Source organism: Ambystoma mexicanum, chromosome 1q (assembly GCF_040938575.1).
Source record: "Ambystoma mexicanum isolate Mex_15411 chromosome 1q, UKY_AmexF1_1, whole genome shotgun sequence".
NCBI lineage: Eukaryota > Metazoa > Chordata > Amphibia > Caudata > Ambystomatidae > Ambystoma > Ambystoma mexicanum.
This window is the reverse complement of record NC_090922.1, coordinates 911,279,326-911,305,266: the sequence shown is the minus strand read 5'-3', so window position 1 is coordinate 911,305,266 and position 25,941 is coordinate 911,279,326.

The window sequence follows — 25,941 nt, the reverse complement described above, 5'->3', positions numbered from 1 at the left end:
TGTGACCATGATGGATGAAGTGCTAGAGTGGAGGCAGAGAAATTGAGGGACAGAAGGCAGTTAAAAGTGAAGGAAAAATATTAGTTAGAAGGCAGATGTGAGGTAGGTTAAGAGGGTAACTCGGAGACGAGGAGGTAGGCTTTTAGTGTGGTTTTGAACATATCCACGTGGGTTTTGAACAAATCCATGTGAACAGTTTTTTGAATGTCCGGGGGATGAGAATTCCCTGCAAATGAGCAAGAAATGAGAAAGAGCAGAAGTTAGAGGCAGCACAGGGAGGGTGTGGTGCCACAAGGGTCGTCAGAAGGGTAGTCGAGGAGGCAGGGCAGAGATTATGAGATGGCTTGTAGAGTTGTATAGAGAAGTATAGATACAGTGGTGCCTTACTGTGGATATATTTGTAAACAGGAGAACACATTTTAATTTGGCCCTGTTTTTCATCATCAGCCATCCAGCCTGGTGACTGTATGAGGAATTAGGTGTTAAGTAAGGGAGTTCAATGAGAGCCCTAGTAGTGAAGTTAATGATCTTGTCGGGAGTACAGAAAGTATAGATGGTGACACAAAAGAGGATGCTGGCTCAGTAGTCGAGTTTAATGAAAACAAGAGTGGGTAATAGATGTTTTACAGTGTTGAATGGAAGGAATTACTGATTTTCTTACTATTTAGGAGGTTGAGGAAAACCACCATTGCAATTTTGGAATTGAAAGTAAAGACGGTGCAAAATCATAAATCCCAAGAAGAGCGAAAGGATTAAGGAGATTAGATTAATTGACAGTGTCAAATGTAGCAGACAGTTGAAGGAAATTAGGATCGAGGATAGGTTGGAATTCTTAGCAAAGGCAATGAAGTTGGAGACATTCATGAGAGCAGTTTCTGTGGAGTGGCAGGAGCATCAACCTGCTTGCAGGCTGTCTCAAAGATTGCATAGGTCTAAGAAATTGGTAAGACGGTTGAACACAACCCTTTCATGCACTCTAGAGTAGTGCCGAAGGAGAGACACATGGTGAAAGTGAGCAGGTAGGGTTGGGACATCCCAATGTTTTTGATGAGTGATGACTGTGGGTGTTTTGAAAATAGGGGGAAAGCAATCTGAGTCGAAGGAGAGGTTGAAAAGTTCAGTGAGGTGAGAGGCCCTAAAGGGGCAATAGTCTTGACTAGCTGAGGAGCAAGAGGGTCTGATGGGGCACAAGACAGGTTAGCCTTCATCAGTAGATATAAGAAATCCTAAGTATTAGTGTGACTAAAGTGAGAGATAAAGGCAGAGCATGATGGCAGATAAGGCAGAGTATAGAATGTAGGAGGAGGGATTTTGAGGAAGGTCAGGAGAGAGTCTCTAATTTTGGAAATGTTTGCAGTGAAGTTTTCAGCTAGGTAATTAGCTGAGAGAATGGAGTTAATAGTCAGAGGTTCTGGAGGAATGAGCAGTGAGTTTAGGGTACTCTGTAGCCAGCGAGGATGGTTGGGGAGAAAGTCAATGAGAGTGAGGTAACATTCTTTTATTGCTCTATCAAGAGAGGACTTGAGAGAGTTCAGGGCAGAGAGGTTGAGTATCAGATCCTCATGAGAGTGGGTACAACTACATTGCACAGTAGCTGATGCATGTCTGTGTGGGGAGAGCGCATGCATGGGGGCATTCATGGATGAGGATGCTGAGACTTAGGGATGTAAGATATTAATAGGAAGTGAGAGGTACATTAGTCTAATAGTAGTGTTTGAGATCTGGAAAAAGCAGTGTTAGTGGAAAATGAATCAGATATGAACGAGGAGAGTCAGATGATGGAACGGAGATTGTGGTGGAAATAATGGAGTGATCAGTTACGGATGGTGTGACTGTAGTATTACTGGCTGATAAAGAGGTGCAGCTAAATAACAGAGCCAAAAAGTTACCCCAGGTGTTGGTAGGTAGGTTATGGATAGAGTGGAGAGTGTGGTCTCTAAGAAAATACTGAAGTTCAGATTTCTGAGAAGTGGTTGGTGAGGACAGGTTAAAGTCATATAAGAGAATAAGTTGAAGTTTAGTGGGAAGAGAATGAAGGAGTTGCAAGAGTTAATCAAGTAGATGATGTGAACTGAGTAAAGTGGAGCAATAGTTAAGATGGTGAATTCAAAAGAGGTAGGAGAGGGCGTGGCATTCGAGATTTTTAAGGCATTGTAGCAGGAAGAGAATAGGTGTGCACCACCTCCACCCCTGCCAGTCAGACAAGGAGAGTGAAGGAAGGAGAATTTGTGGTAGTGTGGGGTCGCCAGAATGGCAGTATCAGATGGAGAAATCCAGGTTACAATGATAGCAACAAGGTCTAGTGAAGGAGAGCTGGAGTGAAAGTAGTCGGTGATAAAGGATGTTTTGTTGTATTCAGACTGAGCATTCTAGAGTGCAAAGTTCAGTTGATGCTGTAAGTTAAAGTAGAGCAGTTGAGTCTCAGGGGAAGAGAGGTGAGGTGGATAGGCCCACCCCACCTGAACTGAATCCGCCCATAACAGATAAAACAATGTGGGCTCATAACATTGAAAGCCACGACCCTGCAAAACAGGTTTTAATGTTTGTTCCCTAATCACTGAAAAAGTATGACAAAACAAAAAATAATGAGCCAGGTCTTCTTTGAATGCCCTACAAAAGGGATATGACTGATCCACACTCCCTTTAGAGCAAACCAACGTCATGGCTCTGAAATGTATACAGTTAAAATGGACCTTTCAGACAGGAAAGCACTGGGATGGGTGATTAGCCCAGCACAGATATCTTTGATGGCTTGAGGACTTAATAATCTGTTGTGTCGAATTGGCTGGCTTTATGAGATTCAAAGACTCTCTTCTGGCTGAGAGAGACTGGAACACTCTTTTTCTCGCAGACTTTGAAGCCAGGAAAGACAGCAAAGTTGACCTATGGAAATAGTGATCCACCCCCGCTTCAGCCAACCTCATTTTCACATATCTAAGCACTGGTCGTTTTGCAATGTTGCAACCACCATATTTCTGCTGCAGCATGAGTGGTCACACAGAAGTAGAAAAGTCCAAAAAGCCAGTCTAATTACAATTTGGTGTTAGGAGAGCACACTGCCCTGTTACCAAACACTTACAAATATTTGTATTGTGTTTATTAATGGCCAAGTGTTTTTATTTTTTAAAATGTTTTTGTTTTTTGTGACACCACAATTTTGTTTTGCCTTTGTTATGAATGCACATGTTGCCCCCCCGAGTGCGTCTGTGTCCCCCCACTGTCCCCGAGTGCACCTCTGTGCCCCCACTGCCCCCCTAGTGTGTCTGTGTGCCCCCACTGCCCCCCGAGTGTGTCTGTGTGCCCCCACTGCCCCCCGATTGTGTCTGAGGCCCCCACTGACCCCCGAGTGTGTCTGTGTGCCCCCACTTCCCCCGCTTATGTCTGTTTGCCCCCTCTTGCCCTTAATTGCCTCAAGGCACCCTCATCTCCACCCTTCACTTCTTTACAGTCCCCTCTTCACCTCCTTTCTATCAAAGTCCTCCTCACACCACCCCTTACCCTCCGTGAGTCTTCCCCCTTTCCCCTCCTCTTCTCTTCCTTACCCTTCCTTCTGTAATTTCTCTGGCACTACCCTGATTGCCGTCAGGCATAGTAATTGTAGTTGCCTGTCTTTTTGCAGCCTCCCCTATTCTTCCTCCCCTGTCCTGCGTAAGCTAGGCACTACCTCAACTGCCGTCTGTCCTATTGATTGTAGCTGCCTGCCTCCATCATCCTTTTCGCCCTTCCCCTTGTTTCACCTCTTTCCTCCTTCTTTCATATTAGCACTTACTCTTATCACAGTCCCTTGACTTCTGATAATAGCTTGTCTGTCCCCCCCCCTCCTTGTTTTCTCCTCCCACTCCCTCCCCAGTACTATCTTGGGAAGTTGCAGACCCTTTTAAGATAGTCAAATGTTTGTTCCTCTCCTCCCCACCTCTTCCCTCCCTCCCCTCACCCCCTCCTCCCCCTCCTCTTGTCACTCTTGCGCTGCAACAATTGCCGCCAGGCATAGTAATGTTACTGCTTGTATTGTTTCTCCTTTTTCTCTTCCCTTTCCTCTCCCTTATTGTTACATAAACTTGTACTATCTGTTATGATTTGATAGTTATTTTTCACATTCTGATTTGTTTCAAGGACCTGTAAGAATGTTATTGTATTTTCCCATGCTCCCTCCCTCCTTGAAGTGCTTTGAAGCACATTGTGCATAGGCGCTATACAAATAAACTATCAATCTATCAATCAATCATGATAAATAACAAAGGGCATTTTTTAAACTAAATGAGTATGATTTGCTAGTTTTATTGTACTATTAAATGTGCTTGGTTTTACTTTTGTTTCCATTTCTTTTTACAATAAGTTTTACATACACGATTTATGAAGATGTTTATGTTCTTTTTCCGTCTCAATATTTGTTTGAATTGCATTTTTATCTTCTATTAATGTTGCTGTTTCACCTATAAAAAACAAGACATGATCTACTACACTTATTAGTTTAAGCATACAGTTTTACAAGCTGTACATCATGTGGGTACGTTTTGTTAAATTTATCATGAAAATGTGACACACTTTGAAAATCTTAAGTTCCTAATAAGGATGCCTTTTAAAGTAACATTATGCATATTAAAATATGCTTATGTTTATTAGTTGCAGCATACCATTTTACAAGATGTACATTATGATTTTTACAGGTACATTTTGTTGCTTTTGCACTGATGATGTTATGTGTACTGTTTAACATACAGACATGTGAAAGCTGTTACTAGGAAATTTACAAGTTTATCAAGAGTCTGAATACAATTAGACACTATCCACGTGTTACATTATTTGTGTTCAGTGATGATGTTATATGTACTTTATCCGCTTGTTGAAGCTTTAAAGCATATCACATGTATCCAGCACTACATACATAACATCTATAAAAAATAAGTAATCATAAAAGGTATGTTATTATGAAAATGGGACATGCTTTGAGTGCCCAATAAGGATGGATTTTAAATACATGAATATGCTTATTATGTGAAGAGCACACATTTTTAGGATTGTGGGCTTGTGTATTGTTGGTTTAACGTTTTCTTTACTGTAAGTTGATTGTGCTATTTGTACTGTTTAGCAAACACACTGGTAAATTATATTTGGAAGGAAATGTGTTATATATTAAATGACATAATATTTAGTGTACACACCTGTATTTTATAATTATAAGGGCATTTGTTGAATATTTACTAAGCTTAATGGATACATCTTTAGTATACACACATGAGAGCAGTTATTAGGAGTAGGAAGTGTGCACACTACTGAATAGATAGGTATTACCATATGCTGCATAGTGCTAAGAATAGTACGCTCTTGTATACATTTGTATTAACATTTCATATATTGCGCTATAGAGGAATACAAAAGTAACTGAATTTAGTGTACACCCCTGTTGAAGCAATGCAGCACATAAAGCGTATGAATTTGATGAAAAACTGAATAGTACGCTACTGTGTTAAAGTTGTATTTGTTGTTCATGTTTATTGTGATATTGAATTATTAAATAAGTAAGTAAAAGGGTAGGTTGTATTGTTTAAGAATGTTAACATTTAAAGAAGTGTTGCATTCAGTGGTAAATGTCGATTCTATAATAATTATTTTACTAACGTTGCTCCGTTGAAGCATCTTAAGGTGTGGTTGACATTTTCAAATTTGCTGCAATAAAACTGGGATGCATGATTTATTTTAAAGTATAACATTACAAATGTAAAATTATTTATAATACTAGTGGTTATGTTTATCAAAAAGTTACATACGTTTGTAAAGAGTACATACTTTGCATCCACACTGGTTACCATTTTCAACTGAAGTTTTAAATATTGTTAATAGGGTTGGATGGAAAAATTCCACATTTGGGCATGGTGTAAAGTGACACGTGCGTTTTTTGTAAAATAACTTTTCCACGGTGTTTCTGTATGGTGATTGGTAAGCGTATATTACACATGCACAGTTAGTAATTATTTGCATGGTCGTATGAGAATAAAAAAGTGTTTTATTGGAAATGTAGTTTTTCAAAATGGAGCACCAGGAAAGTGAATACGCAAAGTGATGTGCATGTATTATTTGTACTTCTTAATATTGTAATTTGATTAGTAGCCATTAATGTGTTAAATTATATTTGGCCTTGCACACTGACCATGGCTGAAGGCCATCCTTAATGCCTGTTACTGTTTAATGGAATTAGTGATGTCATCAGTGATGTGATCTGTGATGTCATCATTGTGGTCATAGGATGCGCAACAGGGGGCACAGTGTAAAGGTGGCTTTAGCTGAATTTCAGGGGTTTTGTTGCATTAAGTACTCCCCTTAACTTCCATGCAACTAACGTTTTTTCTTTGGTTTTCAAGGTTTTTTACAATGTATTTCTCACCTTAAGGTCCCTGCAGCTAAAGCTTTTCCTTGAATTTCACTGGTTTTGTTATTCCATTGATTTCTTCTGCACATGCCCAGTTTCCACAGCCTACCGCTGTGCCTACTGTATATTTTAGAACACTACCAGACCATTGTCCATTTTAAAACACTACCAGACCAGAAGCCATGCCCTTTACCATTGGCCATTGGGCATGGCCCCTCTATGTTTTAAAACACTTGCAACCCATCACTCAAAGACTTTCATCCATCCCTAAATGATTTTGACTTGTTTTGACAGTGGTATTGTCATGTATAAAATAGTGCAGGCTTTTAGAACTCAAAATGTTTTTTGGGCAATGTCCAGTGAGATTAAATTATTTGCAGAGGATCACACATTTTGGTTAAGCAGCGTGCTACAAGCCCGTTGTTTTATGCCTGGTCTCTTGGTGACTGTTGTGATATATCGCACAACCCCAACAAACTGCATTTAAACAGCACGGAAAAGGGAAATAATGACTGGCTGCAAGAATAACATATTCCCAGGTACATTTGCTCCAATAGCGAAAATCAAAAGCTGGAACCCATGAATATACACACAGTAAGTGAACATATATCCTAAAGTGAAATACACACATGTAGTTCATTTGACCATCTCTTTAGAAGAAAGTGCACAAGACAAAATAGCATTGGGCTTTAAAAAAGTATTGGACAGCAGAAAAATAACCTGAGAGATGAAATGTTCCTATAAATATACTGGCAAAGTATAAATGGTGCTCACCTGTTAAACCCAATCTATCGTGAAATGTTCCCTGGAAAATAAAATCCCAATATGAAACAATTGCTTGTGGTCTTGTGGGTAAGCGTCTGCACTGGTAACATGACAACATGAGTAAAATCCTGGTAGCCAAATACTTGAGCAAGCTTGCCAACCTCAAACCAAACTGTGCACCCACATCTGTGTGCTTTACTTTTGCACAGACGGCACAGCCACAGGTGGTGGTCACTGCCCATATATCGAAAGAAATTGATGGAATAACAAACCCCTTGAAATTCAAGGAAAACACTTTAGTTGCAAGGACTTTAAGGTTGGAACTTTAAGCAACAAACCCCTGAAATTCAGGTGTAGCCCCTTAACTTCACGCTCTCTGTTGTGCAGCCTATGACTACAATGATGACATCACTGGTGACATCACTAATTACATCAAAATCGAAAACTGCAAGAAATTTGCCAGTTATGGTAAACTATGCCACCATAACTCATGCCACCACCACCATGCACTGCCATTTGTGACATTTGTGATGTATTCTTCGATGTCTCGGATGTTAGTCTTAGCAGTGCATGGTGGTGGAGCGCTGTGTGCTTGCCCCTATGGCTTGTAAAGTGGTTCTTGATTCCCAAAGCTAGATCTGCGCTCCATAAATACAATAATAATAATACCAGATCTGGAAGATAGAGGAGGCCCTTTCTGTACATAAGGTGCAGGAGGAAGAAGAAGGAGCCTGGCGAAGTACATGTGCAAGCGACCCTTTAGCCACCAGCTTCCAGGATCCTGAGCAGAACACACACATCTAACATACCAGCAGTTATTATATTTTTTTGGAAAAGGCTTATAGAAACAATGCATGAATTATTTCCCATTTTCCTCAACAGAATTGGTAGAATGGACAAAAGTTAATTTTCTGGACCAAGACCAATACACTTTGATGCTGGTAATCTATCTCATATGACTGCATTGCATCATAAATCTTAGATGTATTTATTTTATGTATGTATTGTTCGCTTGTTAGGCACATATACAGAAAGTGCATTATGTTTCAAAGCACCCACAGGGTAACAGGAGGGGATATGGGAATCAGACACATTACAAATAAATATAAATACAGTGGAGGGAAAATAAATAAATAAATCCACACGTCATCCTCTTCTCATATTACAGTGATAAATGGCCAATATCATATCACCTGTCCCAGATTACAACACTCTATCACCCATTCCCTACTACCACACTGCAGTACATGTTACATATTTCTACTCTTCGATAGTTACAGTACTGTGTTCACGTTTCTCCTATAGAAGCACAGAACACAGTACTGTATCATCCATGTTATATTTCAACAACTCATCATATCTATCATGTCAGGACATTAAATTGCCTGTTGAGAATTACTGGTGTGGACCACCTTTCGGTCCTCCATATATAGCTGGCAAGACGGCGTGTGGCTGCTTGCGCCAGCTCTGACTTTTTTCCAACAGCACTCTGCATGTTGGGACCTGCAGGGTCATACCTTCATCAAGGGAAAATACAACTAAAAGAACCATTATTCAAAATGTGACGGCTAGGATGATAAGCCGGCTGAGGTGTTACATGTGTAATGTGCCCAAAAAGAAATCACCTCCATCACAAGTCAGCACTGATTCAATAGTCTGTGTATGCACTTTATCAACTTTGTAAATTACTAGCAGCATTACGCACTGCAATTCTCATTTAACAATGATAATGATTTGTTATTTATATAATGCTTTCGCCAAAGTGCTGGTACATAGAACATTTTACCTACAATTGCTACCCAACCCTAAAGTTGGTACTCATTTATCGGCCTCAGAAGAAAGAAAGACTGAGCTGGTCTTGACGGAATTTGTACCTGTGACCTGCAGATCACACACAGTTTTCATCAGGGAGCGCAGAACCCGCGGAGCTACCTTACAAGCTACCAGATATGGTGCACCAACAGCAACATGTTCATTACTGCCCTACCTACACTGCAGGGTCCGGGAGAATAGCTTAGGGGGCAATGCGTTTGTCTTGGAAGCACGACACTGTAGAGCAACACAAGCTCGAATCCCAGTCCCACAGCTAGAGAGGTATTAAATGCGTTATAAAATATGAATTACCTGTTTCAGATAACAGTACAAAAATGCATTGCACGTCTCTTATAGCACCTCATTGCCTTTACAGTATTACACAGGACAAACATTACATTTCTTTTGCGAAAACAGCACAGCAATGGTACAACTTACAGTATTAGATCACATTCATAGTACTGCTTTCATTATTACTGAGGAGACATAGTAACACCAGCAGCATTACACCCAATGGTGTAAGACAAAATGTGGGGGATACCCCTGTGAGACATGCATAGTCCCCCCCTCCCCGACCCCCCACACCTCCTCAACCAAGCATTGAACACGCCACCCTGCGGGCTGGTCTGGACCACCTTGCATGCGCAATTTCCATGGTGTTCTTGCCGCTGCAGGGTTTTTTTTAAATCAAAGCTTAAATCTTTCACCTACTGAAGAAATAAGAGGTTTGTGTCTGGCCCCTGGCCCCCAAATGTACCAGCCACCAGTGGTGGCTGGCACATTTTTTATTTGGAAGGGCATACATCTTTGCCACGACAGAGCATGACCAGGGAGTCAGAACCAATGAAACGCGGTTGGGGGCTGTGGGGGGCTGTGGGTGAGGTGCTGTTCTTTCCCCAGAAAGATTTTTGAATAATGGGCTGAAATGATGAATCATGTCGCACACATTCTGTAATGAATTGTGTAAAAAGCCAGACAGTATGCATCCGGTTTTGAAAATATCCAAGCGATGCTAACAGTGTGCAGCAGCGTTTCCTATGCATTTTCATGCCTTTCACCACAATATGTGCCATTATAAAAAATAAATAAATGTCCAAGTTTACTTCGATGTGTGCTAAGTAACAGACACAGGTGGTATTCCAGAAACTTTCACAAGTGCAAGTACAGATAGGACAAACATTATCTTTCAGTGCATTTTACCATAGTGTTTTTTGCACTAAGGGAATGTTTGTCTTCGTTCTATTGCAGTTGCACAGGACCAACGTTTCGGTGATACCACATGCTATTTTGAGCCTAAAACCTTCATGGTCCCGAATGCGAAACTAAACCTTGATCAGGAAAATGAAAGACAACTGGGGATGAATTGCACAATATTTTCAAGATACAATGAAGCGCCTCAGAATTGTATAAAATATGGTATTGTGGTTGTGTTTGATTGCATTTTAATGTCGTCAAAAGAGGGGACATGCTGTAATTCTAAATGTTCTTTTAGAATTGTACTTTAACAGGGTTGGAAAATCGCAATATTGTGTTGCGTTATATTATATGTGTCAGTTGGCTTGCCTAATGTCTGCCATAGGAAAAGTGACTTCTTTCTTTAAACGGTAGCTTAAAAATAAAGTTAAATGCATGACTTCACTGGTAAAATATGCCTTTTGGAGGAATTCTCCTAAATGCATAGAGCAGAGGTCTGATTTAAAAGGTCTGTTTCCACTCAGGGAATGCAGGGTTTCATTTTGCATGGCCTTCTGGGAATTGCTTCTTTCCTACTAAGCATTCCAGTAGCTTGTGATTTCCTGTGGCTAAGTCAAAAGCAGTAACAGCAACTGTAAAGAAAGGAGGAGGCCAGTAATGCATTTGCCATGTGCCTTAGCCCTCAGCTGCTTCAAAAGCGACAGCTTTACAGAATGTGTTCATTGTGCAGGGACAACACATTACAACGGACACGCCCCCTTGCCCTTCTTTGCTCGTTATACGTATATGTTTACCTAAAGTCAATCACTTAATAACTGTTTACTCTGATGGGATACCAGACATTGCTTTGTACTCATCGTGAATGCTTCAAGAGGATGTTAAACAAAGCTGAGAAAGGAATGCGATGGGTATACGGAATGAAGCCATTTACCCATGTAAGGGAAGCAGCCTCATACATGTACTTCAACAATAATTTAAGAATAGCTTAAGTGCACTCTTTTTATTCTGTATTCTCCTTTCTTTTTATGTACAATTTGTTCTGTTATTTTTTCTTTTTTCTTTCTTGATTTACCATGTATGTATGTTGTTAAAGGTTAATTATTTTTAACCAATACAACAATAAACAAAAAAAGAATAATAATAATTTAAGAAATATGCAGTTTGCATTTCCATTATCTTTCACAGAAAACATAAAAACGATGATAAAACATGTAGGGGCTCATATTCGTTGGGGTGTGACATAACAAACATTTGTGTTTCATCTTGCCCCATTTTCATTCATTTGTATGGTGGAGAGAAGGTGTTGAACACAACTTGCATTTCTGCCTCCTCCCTTCCTCTCAGTCATACAAAAAGCATGCAGACACCATAGGGATCCATTGTAAATTCTGCATATACAATTTATACAGCGTTTAATGGTAATTGTAAATGCTGACTCTCATGCAGCATGGTAGGCAGTGTTTGCTCATTTGCATGGCAGAGTACAAATGTTCAGGGCAAAAGGCTTTCTCCCTGCAGGTTTGCACTCTGCCATGCAAATTACCAAAATTTGGCAGAGGGGAGCCACCTACATGTATGTCTACACGCAATGGCTCACCGCCACCAAATTAGCAAAATGAGCTCCTTGGGCTTGTAATCCACATTGTCCCAAGCAGAAATGTAATGAAACAACATATATAGATATTCACTGAAAAAACGTTGGTAAAGTGACATTATGATTGAGTTACACTAATAAAAACCTATGAAATTCAATGAAAACTCTTTGCAGACGGGATGTTATGGTTAAAAGTAAAACCTAAGAAATGTGCCACTTATAGTAAGCTAAGCAACCACAACTCACTACCATGCTCTGCTATGACTAACACCCAGACATGAAAGATGACATCACAAATGTCATTGATGACATTTCACCAACACTATAATGCAGAAATAAGCATGGATGTACGTGAATACCACAGGACTGCCCCAGACTGCTTGCAGACATTGGAGAAGAAAAACACCAATTTGTTTACTTTTTAAGGGCAAATCCCGTCCCATCCTCATCACCCCTCACCACCTCAGAGATTGTTTCATTAGTTTTGACAAGTGCAATGTGTTTTTTTAATGTTTTTACTGTGATGTTCGTGCACAAAGGGTGCTTTGTGCGAATTCAACATGGTGGGCATTTCCAAAATATATGAGGCACCTCAAGTCCATGGACTGAACAGGGAAGTGAGGCCATGAAACAAATCCAATATAACAAATGTGTTGTTCTTACCTACTTTTTGACCGCTTTAAAAATAAAACTACTGTACGTATTTACACCAAATTTTCATAAGAATGCTTTTGGGACCGAAACCCACTCCTGCTGCAAATTTGGTGAAAATCTGTCCAGCGGTTTGGGCTGTAGGCATGAGCAAAACATTGTTTGCATTGCATCTATAAAAAAAAACACACACATTTTGGGACCTCCCCAACAACTTTGTGTTTGGCCATTGTTAGGTTAGCATCCAAGTAAACTCCTAAGGTTTTTACTTGCTTCAGTACAGGTATCATTGTGCCGTCAATGTTGATGGCGGAGTCGTCTGGATGGAGAGCACCTATTTTAACCTGCGAACCCACACTGAGAATCTCCGTCTTCTCATTGTTGAGGCAAATACTATTAAGTGCCATCCAGTTTTGTATTATGACATAGATTTTATTAATAGTCAGTGTATCTTGGGTGTAATTCCCTGAGATTGGAATAAGGATCTGGGTGTCATCTGCAAAATTGGTGTATATGACACCCATGTCATCTAGAGCTGAGAAGCTTTGTGTATGCATTGTACAGAGTGGGTGAAAGGCAAGACCTTGGGGTACTCCAATGGGGACTGGGATGGGGTCAGCAGCTTCTAAACCTAAAGAGACTATGGAGGTTTGTTCAGCTAGAAAAGGTTTAATCCACAAGGTGGCATCAGTGGAGTAGTTGAAATCTTTGGCTAGGGTGGAGCAGAGGTTATTGTGATCCACAAGATCGAACTCTGTGGATAGGTCCAACAAGAGAAGAATGCAGAGTTTTCCTTTGTCCCTAATTGTGTCCATCTGGATTTTCAAATCCCGAATGGGCCGTTTCCATGCTGTGATTGGGCCTAAAGCCGGATGGTCTGGTGCCAAGGAGCTTGTTATGTTCCAGATGAGCTTGGACTTGATTGTAGGCTATTTTGTCAAGGATTTTGAGTAAAAACAGGACTGTCGTTATTGGCCGGTAGTGTGTGGGCAAAGTAGGATCTAGAGTAGGTTTTTTAGTAGGGTTAACCCAGGCTTCTTTAATGCTGGCTGGGACCAGTTTGGAATTGAAGGAAGCATTAACAAAATTGGTTATGATAGGTGTGAGGGTATGGGTGCATGATTCGACTACTTGCGCTGGGATGGAATCTCCTTTGCAGTTCGAGACTTTGAGTTCATATATAGTGTCAAACAGTAATTCTTGGGTGACTGAGGAAAAGTAAAAAAGGGGGTTGATATCACATTAGAATTCAACATGTTGTTGCTAGTGGAGGGTTTGTCCGCTAATAGTTACCTTTTTGTTGTTATTTTGTTTTGTAGAAGATGCACCATTGTTTACTAGAATTTGCAGAAGTTGTAGCCGGGGTGGGGTTTTCCAATTCTCTCAAGATTGAGAAAAGTTCTTTGGAATCAGAAGCAGCGTTACTGATCCCGCTATTATAGGCATTGGCATTGTGAGTGATGATAGCTGTTTTTTAGATTTTGTTTTTCCAGATTCAGTAGAAGGCTTTTATCTGTGGGCATGTTCAAGGGTGCGTTTGGTTCTCCTAAGTATAACTAGGTCATCATTGAACGGTAGGCATGATCATTTGTCAGTGCATCTTGTTTTGGTGGTTATAGGTGCTACGACATTGATGGTAGAGGTGAGACAGTTATGGTAAGCGTCTGCTAGGAGGCAGGGGTTGTCACTGGTAATCGACATATATCTAAGGCTTTACTAAGCATGGGGATTAGATTATCAGGTGTAAACCTATGAGGATTTCTAGTTTTGTAGGTGTTGGTTGCTTTGGTTTTGAGGGGACAGGGTTCATCAGAGATAAAAGTGAACTTGATGTTGTGGTGGTCCATCCAGTCTAGTGGTGAGATCGAATCAATGGCTATGCCCGTGTTGAGCAAGAGGATCCCATCTAGTGTTCTTTCTTTAATGTGGTGGGGGCATTCACTAGTTGTGTAAATATCATATCCTTAAGAGAGAAGTGTAGGGTTTATGCTTTGGGGTCTAGGCTGTCATTAAATCCTAGGTTCAAGTCTCCGAGGATGACGCATTTGGAATTAGGTTTGATAAGTGGAGCTAATAATAATGGGATGCCTACTTCTGGGTGGCTGTTGGAATTGGGTGATCTGTAGATCACTATGAAGTTATTTGTTGTTTTTTTATTTGTGGCGAATTAGGCTACAAGTAGTTCATAGCCTGCAATGTTTCAATGGGATCTGAATTGGAGTTTTGTCTTTGCTATGATGGCTACACCACCTCCATGAGAGTGGGACCTATCGGTTCTAAGGATGGTGTAGTCTGGTGGAATTGTGAGCATCATTAGAGGACCAGAGGCTTGGTGAAGTCATGATTCTGTTACTCCTAGGACGTCTAGTTGTCGTTCTGTGATGAGATCATGTATTTCAATGGTGTGAGCTCCTAGAGAACGGGCATTAATGAGGGCACCTTGAAAGCTGGTGGGTGGTTTCTGGCTGGGTGTAGCTGCCATCATAGAGCTCTCTAAGCACGGAGTAGTAGGAACTTGCTTGGTATTGGTTTTGGGTTTATGGTGGCAGAGGTGCACCATAGGCGATATCTGCCTGGATGAATTGGGGTCAGGTGTGAAGCAGTGGGCATGAACCATAGTTCATGATCTTAGGTGATAGCGTCTAGTGTTGCCCTGAATGGAGAGAGAGTGGGATTCTTCAAAGATGTCATGCATCTGTAGGTGCTCCATTGTGTAGGGGGTGGTGAGAAGTTTAGTGCTGTGAGTGATGGCATTGGCGCTAGTGACATGGGAATGATTGGTGGTGGGTGGAAAGGGTGACAGGGAAGGCAGGAAGGGAGTGGGGCAGGGTATGGGGTGATGCCGGAGGCAGGGCAGTTTGGAGAGGCCATTTATGTAGCTGACTCCCAGAACAGGGTATCTTGTTCTGTATAATGCCGAAGGGTAACATGATGATGGTTAACCGGTGTAGCATGGTTGAATATAGTTAAGGTTGAGGCGGCGGAGGGGCGCCTTACGAAGTGAGATAAAGGCCGTTCAGGTTAGCCTGCAAGATCTGTGGTAGGCTGTGTGTAGCTGCTTCCTAAGTGGCAATAATAATCCAGGGCCTGACTGATAAGTACACAGGTCATGCGCAGCACTAGACAAATTTGCCAACATGCAGTATGTTACATTTGGCAACCATGACCAGTATAGCAGCAGCTCACTATTTGAGTGTTTCTGAAATTAGGACCCTGTGGTGTCATGAGCTGGTTTAGCGTTGTGAGCGGAGCTACATTGAGACCCCTATTACAAAGCAGTTCAGGGTACTGGCGTAGGACAAAATACACATGAGGTACAGCTGTGATATTACAATAATATGCTTAAAGGCTAGCAACACAGTTCAGGGCACATAAGGGCTAGCAATACAATTCAGGGTCGCTTAAGGGCTAGCAACACAGGTCAGCACACTTAAGGGCTAGCAACACGGTTCAGGGTACTAGCATAGGACACAATACACATGAGGTACGGAATTATAAACATAAGCAATAGGCTAATGAGAGGGGCAAGCGACAGCAAGGGTCGGGTGCCATTTAGGTAATTTTGCAATGCTAATTACTATGAAGACCTCCCTAATGGTAAGCAGGAACCTTATTAGCAAGGCATTAGGAATAGTGGCAGAGTCTGCGACCTGTAGTGATCGATGGGGGAGGCAGCGACAGGATAAACATGCAGCCAGTCTATTTTGATGAGTGTAGAAATCAAAGCTGGTAATGGTAGTTTTCGAGAAGGGTAAGAGAATGCAGTCACAAATTGCTGTAGAGACGAAATGGAGCGCATTACCTGCGGGTGGCGCAGAGCAGTAGTTGGTGATAATAACGTTGTAAAAAGAGTAAACACTCGAAAACTATGATACATTGAGATACATAGAGATGGTAATCAGTGTGGTTGTTAGGTATGGGAAGTATTTCAACTTAATTTAGGAAGCTTTTAGAAATAGTATATATATAGGTATATATATAAATGTTTTATAAATGATCTTACATGTGTAGGGGGTTTGTGCCAAGGTGATTTAACATTCTGCGTTCGTTTATTGAGACCGAGAACTGTTTTTATAAAACTTTGCTTTGTGAATATAAAGTGCATCACTGCGGTGTGTTCATGGCTGAACCGTGGTTATATTGTTTTGTGTTTTGATTGGATGAGATTTTAATGTGATCTGAAGGAACACTTCTCAATTCAGTGTTTTCTTCGGAGCGATTCTCGAAGTCAGGCTTTGTACAGATGTTTTAAAAATTGATTTGAGGATTGTTTCATGTGTGTATTGTTCAAAGGTTGGATCAGAGGGGTATAAAGTAAGCAGAGTAGTGTTGTCAGTGTTGGAAAGAGGCATTGGGAATGCAGATAAATCCACCCTATTTTGAACTATTTCTCGATTTATAAGACGTGACTTGCAAAGAGTATATGTAGCATCCTATATGTTATGAATGATGTCTGAGTAAGTGCAAGAGCTGTGATGGAATGCTAGTGGAGCTTGGAGTCTTGGGGGCACCTGGGAATTCCATGGGAGATGGTTGGGGACTTGGAGCTGAGCAGGGAACCAGGGTGGAAGCTACTAATCTTATCTCTCCTACTTTCTGAACTGAACCTGTAACTAAAACAATAAAGCGTGTTCCTTTTATACTTACCTGAGTCAGCCTGGTTCCTGCTCCTTGTGATTACTGGCCCAGGGTACATTCTGCAGGAAGCAGGATACATCATTTGGCGACGAGGATGGGATAGGATATATTATATATATATATATATATATATATATATATATATATATATATATATATATATATATATATATATATTTGCACGCAAGTTAATTTGATTTTGAATTGTGGTGGAGGGCACACAGGTTGTAGGCCAGTGGTTGTTGTAGTGGAGTTGTAGTCAATTTTTGATCAGGCAGTTCCAACTACTGGCATGGGTTTCTGGATTTATTTTCAGTTTAAATTATTAACATTTTATGCAGAGTTTTCAGGTCACACTACTTATTTTTCCATCTTGCGGTGTGTTCTAATTGGGTTTTGTAAATTTTGTAATTTGCAATACACTACTGTTTTTTCATCTGGTAGTGTTTTGTTCCTTTGACATTTTGACATAGCCTTTTTGCTATGTGTGTTTTCGCACCACACCTCTTCCTTTTGTGGTTGCGTGTTGTGATTTTTGTGATCTTTGTTTTGTATGTCACTTTTCTAGATTTTTCACTCTTTTTGTGTTATCTTTTAGGGAAAAAGGATTGAAGCATTTGGTTGTTGGGATATGTTTGAGAGCATGGGAAAATTGTTGGCATGCTTACGACTTTTGTATAGGCCATTGTGTAAGTTTAAACATTCGTGGCTACACTATTTCGGCAGGTGTGTTAGCCTGTGCGGGGGGGGGGGGGCGTTTTGGTTTGTGCTCAGGTGTGGCAGTCCTGAGGCCTGGAGTGGCAGTCTTGGCAGGAGTTGTTTTGTGTAGGAGGTTTATTGTCTGTAGTTTTGGTTTTGTTTGTCCATTGAGTCAAGGTTTGTGCTTGGTGGTGGCGGCACCGAGACCATGGTGTGGCAGGCCAGGGTGGAAGGAGTAGTAGTAATTTTGTGGTTGTTGGTCCTAGCATGGTTGTGAAGTTGTGTGTTTTCTTGTGATTGTAAAAGGGGGAGGATGTGTAGTATCCTATATGTTATGAATGATGTCTGAGTGAGTGCAAGAGCTGTGTTGGAATGCTAGTGGAGCTTAGAGTGTTGGGGGCACCTGGGAATTCCATGGGCGACGGTTGGCGACTTGGAGCTGGGCAGGGAGCCAGGGTGGAAGCTACTAATCTTATCTCTCCTACTTTCTGAACTGAACCTGTAACTAAGACAATAAAGCGTGTTCCTTTTATACTTACCTGGGTCAGCCTGGTTCCTGCTCCTTGTGATTACTGGCCCAGGGTACATCCTGAAGGAAGCAGGATACATCAGTATACACTTTAAAAAGATGAATTATAAAATGTAAAAAATTAGATCGAGATTTATTTTATAGAAGTTTATTTTCCAAAAGTAAAAGATATATGGGCATTGGTTTAAAAACTGTGATTTTTTTATTCTGATTGTATATGCGTATATTAGTTGATGTTGTTGTGCTAACTTTGTTATGTTTATATTTATACAAAAAAGAGTACAGGAGGATGGGACAGTGGTGCACCAAAAGCTAAATGTATGTTTTTCTTTTTTTCCCCTTAGTTCTCTGAATGGGGGTGCTAGCCAATTAGGATGCTCAGAATGTGGGCTATATTCTCTGGTATAATCCTGCATTATGAGCAGCCTGATTGTTGCTGGCCAGCGGCCCCTTCCCATGCGCATCCTTCTCCTCCCGGTCCCCCCTCCCCTCTTAGTACTTATATAGTTTCCTATGTGGGTGCTAAGGATGTTATGACCTTCTGGGGTGGCACTGTGCCATGCCGTGTTGTACCATCAGAAGTCTGTTGTCCTGTTGATGACATCACAGTCATCAACAGATAGAATGGATTTCAGGAACTAGGGTGTGTTGCTGAGGAGCGCCGCTAGATGAGTGTCTTTTTTCAATTAAACACAATTAGCATATGCCAAGTGACATATTATTTGAGGTTTTGGAAAGAGGTATGCACAAAACAAATTATCGAAGCAAAGTCATGTACAAGAAGGGTTTACATGTGGCACATTTTATAGTTTACAGGAAACTTGATTAATGTATATCACGTTTCGGCATAATAAGTTTAACCACCATCTTCAGGACCAGCTTGTAAAGTGTTCCGGGACCCTAAATAGATAGAGAAAAAGTATTTAGAACATCTATTCCCAAAATATGTGTAACTGTTTGTTACTGTCTCCAAGAAACCAGGTATATTAGAAAAGGAGATATAGAGACTCACCCAAGATTTGTTGTCTCAGTTATTGTATAAGTGTGCAGAAAGAGTTCAATGGCTTTTTCTGGGAGCCAGGGAACATATCACACGAGTTGTTGGCATTCATATAGCTACATGGAAGAACAGTGTGATACATATGATCAAACTACTCAACTTGCATATAGAGTTGCATCATTTCTTATTTTAACCACAATCCAGTGTGGCATTACACAACTGTATTCTCCTTGTGTCAGCCCTCAATAGATGTGCAATAGCTCAAAGAAGGCAAACATAATCAAGGGGATGTGATGTTTCTCATCAAAGAACCTAAGAGTAAAAAGGTACATCATAGTTTTGATGTAATGTTCCCCAAAGTAAGCGGAAGTCTATTGTTTAAGGTTCACACATACAAACTTCTTACCTTGTTAGTTATATAATACCAGGGACAGTTGACAGATCTGAAGCCACAGAGTTGCATGGATTTTCATTGTGTAGGTACGTCATCGCATATTGCAGTACGCCATGATGTCATATTGCAGAGTGATACTCAGCAGAGTCTCCAGGTTTAGCCACACAAGACCGCCATGTTGAAAGGGCCTATTTTATTGATCAGCCATTGAAAGTGTGCAAATAAAAAAGCAATTCTTTAAGTATTTGGTGGTGATTGCAATGCATGGAGTTGATGTTTATACAGATAAAAAGAACAGGTTATATTGCGAGGGTAAACTCTTCATTCAGCCCCTGTTCTTATGTTTGCATTCAATGGATCCAGCTAGCGTCTTTACATAGGAGAGCTTGTTGCAGGTTACCACTGCATTTACCAGTGTCAAATACCCACATGTTATATCGTCCTCAGTATGTCCACGTTCCATGTTGTGTTGAAGTAGAAGGGCATGTTGTTTTTTGCAACTTATTTTAGAGCGATGTTAAATAATCCTGGATTTACTGATCTGATGGTTTGACAAACATATCTCTTATAAGAGGGGCATTCAATGTAGTATATCGCTTAATTGGTGTTACAATTGGTCATATTCCTTATTTGCCATTGTTTGTTACTTACTTGGAAAGATGTTATTTTTTTAGTATATTTGCAAGCTGTACATTTTCCACATGGGAAGTGTCCCACTAATAGTCCTAGGTTCCAGGTGGAAGTATCCAAATGGCCTTTACAATATTTTCAATGTACCAGTCTGTCTTTCAAATTGCAAGATCTTTAAAGTCCAAAGAGAGGTAGCTTCTCCCCAGAGTGACAGTCTGAAAAGAGGCCAATATTTCTTAATTATTCTCTTGATATCGTGAAAAAATAAATACTTACTAAGCACCTATAGATTTTAATGGGTGATGTTAGGATGTATGCATGTGCTGCCAACATATTAAAGTGGCAGACACAAAGTGCCACTTAAAAATGGTATAAAGATCTATTTTATCTGTTTTTCCTTTATTTTATGAAACAGTGAACCAGTGCTGCTATACATACACATATGCATTTTTTAACTTTCATCACAATGCTTGTAAAAAGAAATATTTTGTAGCGCAGAGCATTCTAAGTGTTTGCTGTTTCATGCGCACAGGTGATGAATGCTGCAATGCATGGCATTTTCTAGACTGGCTACTCAAGAGAAAATGCTTATTGAGAAGCATATTACAGGGTAAGTAGCAGGAACCCTATATAGATATATTTATGAAAGAGTTGATGAAAACATTTTTTTTAAATATAAGCATACCTGTACTATGTTTTGTTAAATGCAGATCTTGTTAAATCTGAAAATAGAAATCTTGGACAGTTGCACAGTAGTTTTTGATGCAGAGACGCCTTTCATTAACAGGAGATATGTACTCTGAGATTTCAAGTGTACATCTGAAGTGTTGAAGTGAGATGACAGGGTTAGGTGTAGAGGTTTATGGATGTGATTGGCGAATGGATGTGTGACTCTTTGAAAGCAGCCAATGAGGGAGTGTTGAGAACATGGAAGTGGAAAGAGTAGAATGGCTGGCCTGTGCTACGGGGTCCACGGACAACATGGAAGTCTGCGGACATCATGTGCCACATCTGTGTCTTTTGTGGATGCGTGGCATGGAAAGGGGACTGTGTGGATTTGCAAGGTTTGCTGGGTGTGGTGTACATGAAGAGAGGGTTGCAGGAGTTTTGATTGCAGGAGTAGTGAGAGCACTGAACATGTCCATTTCTATGCGTATGAGAAGGCAGACTGTGTGGATTCTGGCAGACTCTTCAAATCAGTCATTCAAGGTGTATGCAGAAAATCATGGTATCCTTAGAAATATTGGATTGGCAGGAGTGGATGTTTTGTGGCATGCAGATTGTGGCTTAAACTGGGCAAGCTTGTTTTCATTCTGTGAGAGTATGGCTCACATTAAATTTCCAGACATTGTGATTGTGCATTGTGGAGATGACAGTTTTGGTTTTGTGACTTCAGTGTAGCCCGGCACTAATACGAAATGCTAATCCCACATGGAGGAATACAAACTGGGATATGAGGTAAAAATGTGAAATCACTTCATTGACACTAGCCCCATGTGTTTTGCTCAGTAAGGGACAAGAGGTGATCCCTGGGAGATATAGATGCTGACGTGTGGGGGGTTTCCCCAAGCAATGAACAGGCTACTAGACCTTTATGGTCTCTAACAGTGAATCTGGCAATTGTCTGCAGTGGAAAACGATGCACAGCACACCGAGTTAAAAAATGTGTTTTTCACTCCTCCCCAGGTCGGGAATGGAAGGCTCCATCTTATCTGATGGACAACGTGATTGATAATACACAGTAAAATTACAGGTCCTGAAGAAGATGACTAAAATGATGAGGCCATAGAAAATGGTTGCCCCCCCCTGTTGTATGATATCCCTTTTTGTAGTTGGGGATATGGTATATGTTCACTAAAAAAATGTTTAATGTTGAAAACACCGACATGGAACTGATGATCTTTTCCAGTTGTATCTGGTTAGAATAAATTGAATGCTAAACCTATAAGAGTACAGGTACACCACAAATAACTGGTCCAAGCATACTGATTTGCCTGGATATTTTTAGAAATAATCTCCCTTTTTCTAGCTCCGTTGAACCACAGTATATCAACTAATCTATACTGTATGCACATAATTATTTGGGGTTGACTAAAGGGATACAGCATTAAGCCAGTAGGAAATGCTTCCTCCTTGAAATGTTCACACAAAAATAGATCTTGTTCAACCATTTGTTTTTTGTTCTTTGCTTTTAACTCTGTTAACAATATCATACATTGTAGAGGCAGGGACAGACCCTCTCTGGTCTTTTTTATTAGATGGGCGGTGCACCAGCTCTGGCCTAGGGACAGCACTACCTTACAGGGATAGGATGTGCTTCCTCCAAGGAATAGTGATTGCATACACATTGAGTGTTTACTCTTGTATTACTCACGATATAAATAAGAAAAGATGCCCTATCTTTGTGAATGCTCTACAACAACTGCAGACTCCTGTGCTTTCTGCAGACTCCATATCTGTCTTATTGGGTGTGGGGGGGGGTAAAATATAAGGAGCTTTTAGAAGATTAATGGTGCACTAGTAAAAACCCATGATATGCACCGAAAAAACATTGTTAAAGGACACTATGGCTAAGTTGCACTAACAAAAACCCATGAAATTCAGTGAAAAAACTTTATTAAAGGGACTTTATGCTTACAAGTAAAACCCTTGAAGTTCATCAGTTATGGTACGCTAAGCAACCATAACTCGCGCCACCTGCGGGCACTGCTAAGACTAACACCTAGGACATCAAAGATGTCATCAGAAATGTCATTGATGACATAATTGATGACATCACATATGTTATTAATTGTGATAAAAAGTCTCTAGCAGGGATTGTGTTTATAATGTTTGTAGGAAGATGCAGTGATAATGGGGGAGATCTGTCATGAACTACTAAATGTATTAAAGAATGCACTCATCTCAAAAAAACATAATATTGGATTGTTATTGTTAATACAGTAACCTAATCATACATACATACACATAGGCAATGGCTGCAGAATAACCTATGGAAGTACAATATTTTTTATCTGGTAATTTTGGATAGTAAAATAATGAATGGAACCTCATCAGAGTTTTCAGTAATGATAAATATGGAATAAATAAGGAATAGCTGATAATCGAAGACTTACTACATACTTGAGTTAGTACAAACAATACACATCAAGAGCATTACCAATGCATACACATCTGAGGCACATACATGGAATCTTAAGTAAGGAGAAAAAAAACACCACCAGAAAATGACAGCATGTTTGAGGCTTGCTTATTTCACCATGTATGTGTACTATGAACTGAGGCCAATTCCTATGGAATGTGCCTTAACAACATACTAGAAGGCTAATGTGTACATATGGTAAAATTGTCTCTCTCAGTGAACAAAATCAAGTAACCTACATATGTCAATGATCAAACAGAAGCAGGCCAAATATGTGATGTCATCGGTGATGTCATCAAAGGCATTTGTGATGTCATCATTGATGTCCTGGGTGTTAGTCTTAGCAGTGCACGGAGGTGGCGTGAGTTATGGTTGCTTAGAGTACCATAACTGGTGAATTCCAAGGGTTTTTTGGTTTTACTTGTAACGATAACATCCCTTTAATAACGTTAATATATATATATTCGTCCAACCCGTGAACAACACCAGCAATTGAGTTGCACTCCTGCAGGGCTTTCATGGACATAGATCAGCCAGAGCCCGGGTCACAAAATAAACATATAGGGCATCATCATAAGTTTGCACTAACAACTGTACCGGTAAGCTTGCAGGTACTGTTGTTATCGGATCGGCAAACTATGAGTTCTGCTTGTGGGTGCCTTTTTGCCCACCAGGTCAAAGTGCTAGCCTCATGAGTACTCTCAACAGTGTGGCTGCTTGTAGTTCTAGCCACTACCCCATGACAGACTCAGAATTACACTGACAGCACATGGTTATTAGGGTGGGCATCAGCTGTCAAGCCCCTACGTCCACTCCATGATCGCACCCATCATTCCAACGTATCCCCGTCTGCCAGTTAATAGACCCACAAAAAGTACTTATTTTCATGTAAGTTACAATAGTTATACTACAAAGCAAAAATGGTGGGGGAATGGGGAAAAACAGAAGGGAAAGAGTAATAGAGGTGATATATAACATTTCAGCAGAAACAAAACGTGCTAAAATCATAAAAGGTTGAAGAAAAATTAATGTCAAAGAAAAGGGGGAAACAAGCATATAACACCGACTATTCATGCGATTTTAGTACATAAGGAAAAATAGGAAAGAAAGGGAATAGTACATCAAGATCTTTGGCCTAAAAGAGTATACAGTTCTTCATCAATGTTATGTCCCATTGGTTTTTCGTTTCATAGTCTATGATGCATGTTGGTTCTTCTTGTTGGAGCAGGTGTTCTTTGTCCCATCGTCTTGGTCCCACATCAAGTTTATGAATACCAAAGAAGGTGAAGCCCCCCGGCTTGCCCCCATGGACACATGCAAAATGTTTTGCCATAGGATATGTCATATCATGATTTTTGATGGCCCTTATGTGCTGAAGAATGAGTACCTTTAATTTGCATTTGATGCTCCCAAAATACCACTTTATGCAGGGGCATCTGAGAACATAGACCACAAAGTCTGAATCGCATGTGATCTTGCTGTTGATTTTGATGGAGCGTCCCAGTATTGGATTTTGGAATGTGGTGCAGTTGTGGGCATATTTACAAATCTTGCATCTGGTGCACTTGTGTATGCCCTGTCCAGAATTCCTAAGTCTCTTATCAGATATGTTTTCATCATTATTTACCATGGAACTACTGACCAACCCATCTCTGAACAAGTGTACATTCGAAGTGTTTTTAAGGTCTTTGTCAGCCATAAGAATTTTCCAATGTTTTTCAAGATGATACAGATAGACTGCACATGAGCGCTATAAGTTAATATTCATCTGGTGACATCTTTCTCACTTTTCCCATTCTTTGAATTTGAATGTGCTGCCAGTAGAGTTGGTCTGTCACATTGGCAGGCTTTGATATTTTGATATGAGCACGTTCGATTAACCCTTTGGGCGTATGCTTGCTATTGGAACCCCCAAGCTGTGATTTGCTGTCTTTGTTGAATGCCTCGATTGTCGACCAATTTCTGCACAGTCTAATGAATTGCCCATAGGTGAGGCTCCATATTAGATTCTTCGGGTGGCAACTGGTTTTATGTAGGGGGGTGTTCGAGCCCGTAGGTTTTCTGTATACTTCACTTAAATTTTGTCATCTTTTATTGTGATGGTCACATCAAGGAAGATTACTGTGCTCAAACTATGATTTTCATTAAATTTGAGGTTACATTGAATATTGTTGAGGACTCATACAAACTCTATCCATTCTACCTCACTTCGCCACCAAATTATGAACAGTTCATCAATCGTTGTTTTCTGACCATTTTATACATTTCTCCCAGTACCCCCTGCTGAGATTATTATAGGGTTGCAAATGTCATCCACATCGCTGTGTCTTGTCTTTGTCGTAAGAATTCATTATTGAAAAATAACACATTATTCTTAAGACATATGTCAATCATGACCAGACATATCTATATATGTGTTCTTGTGCAATTCTTTTCACAGTTTCAAAATGTTCACTGTGACAGCCCAATGTCATGTAGTATGAAGGGCCATGGGTCCAATTTTTTAATAGCATACTTTGTTCAAAG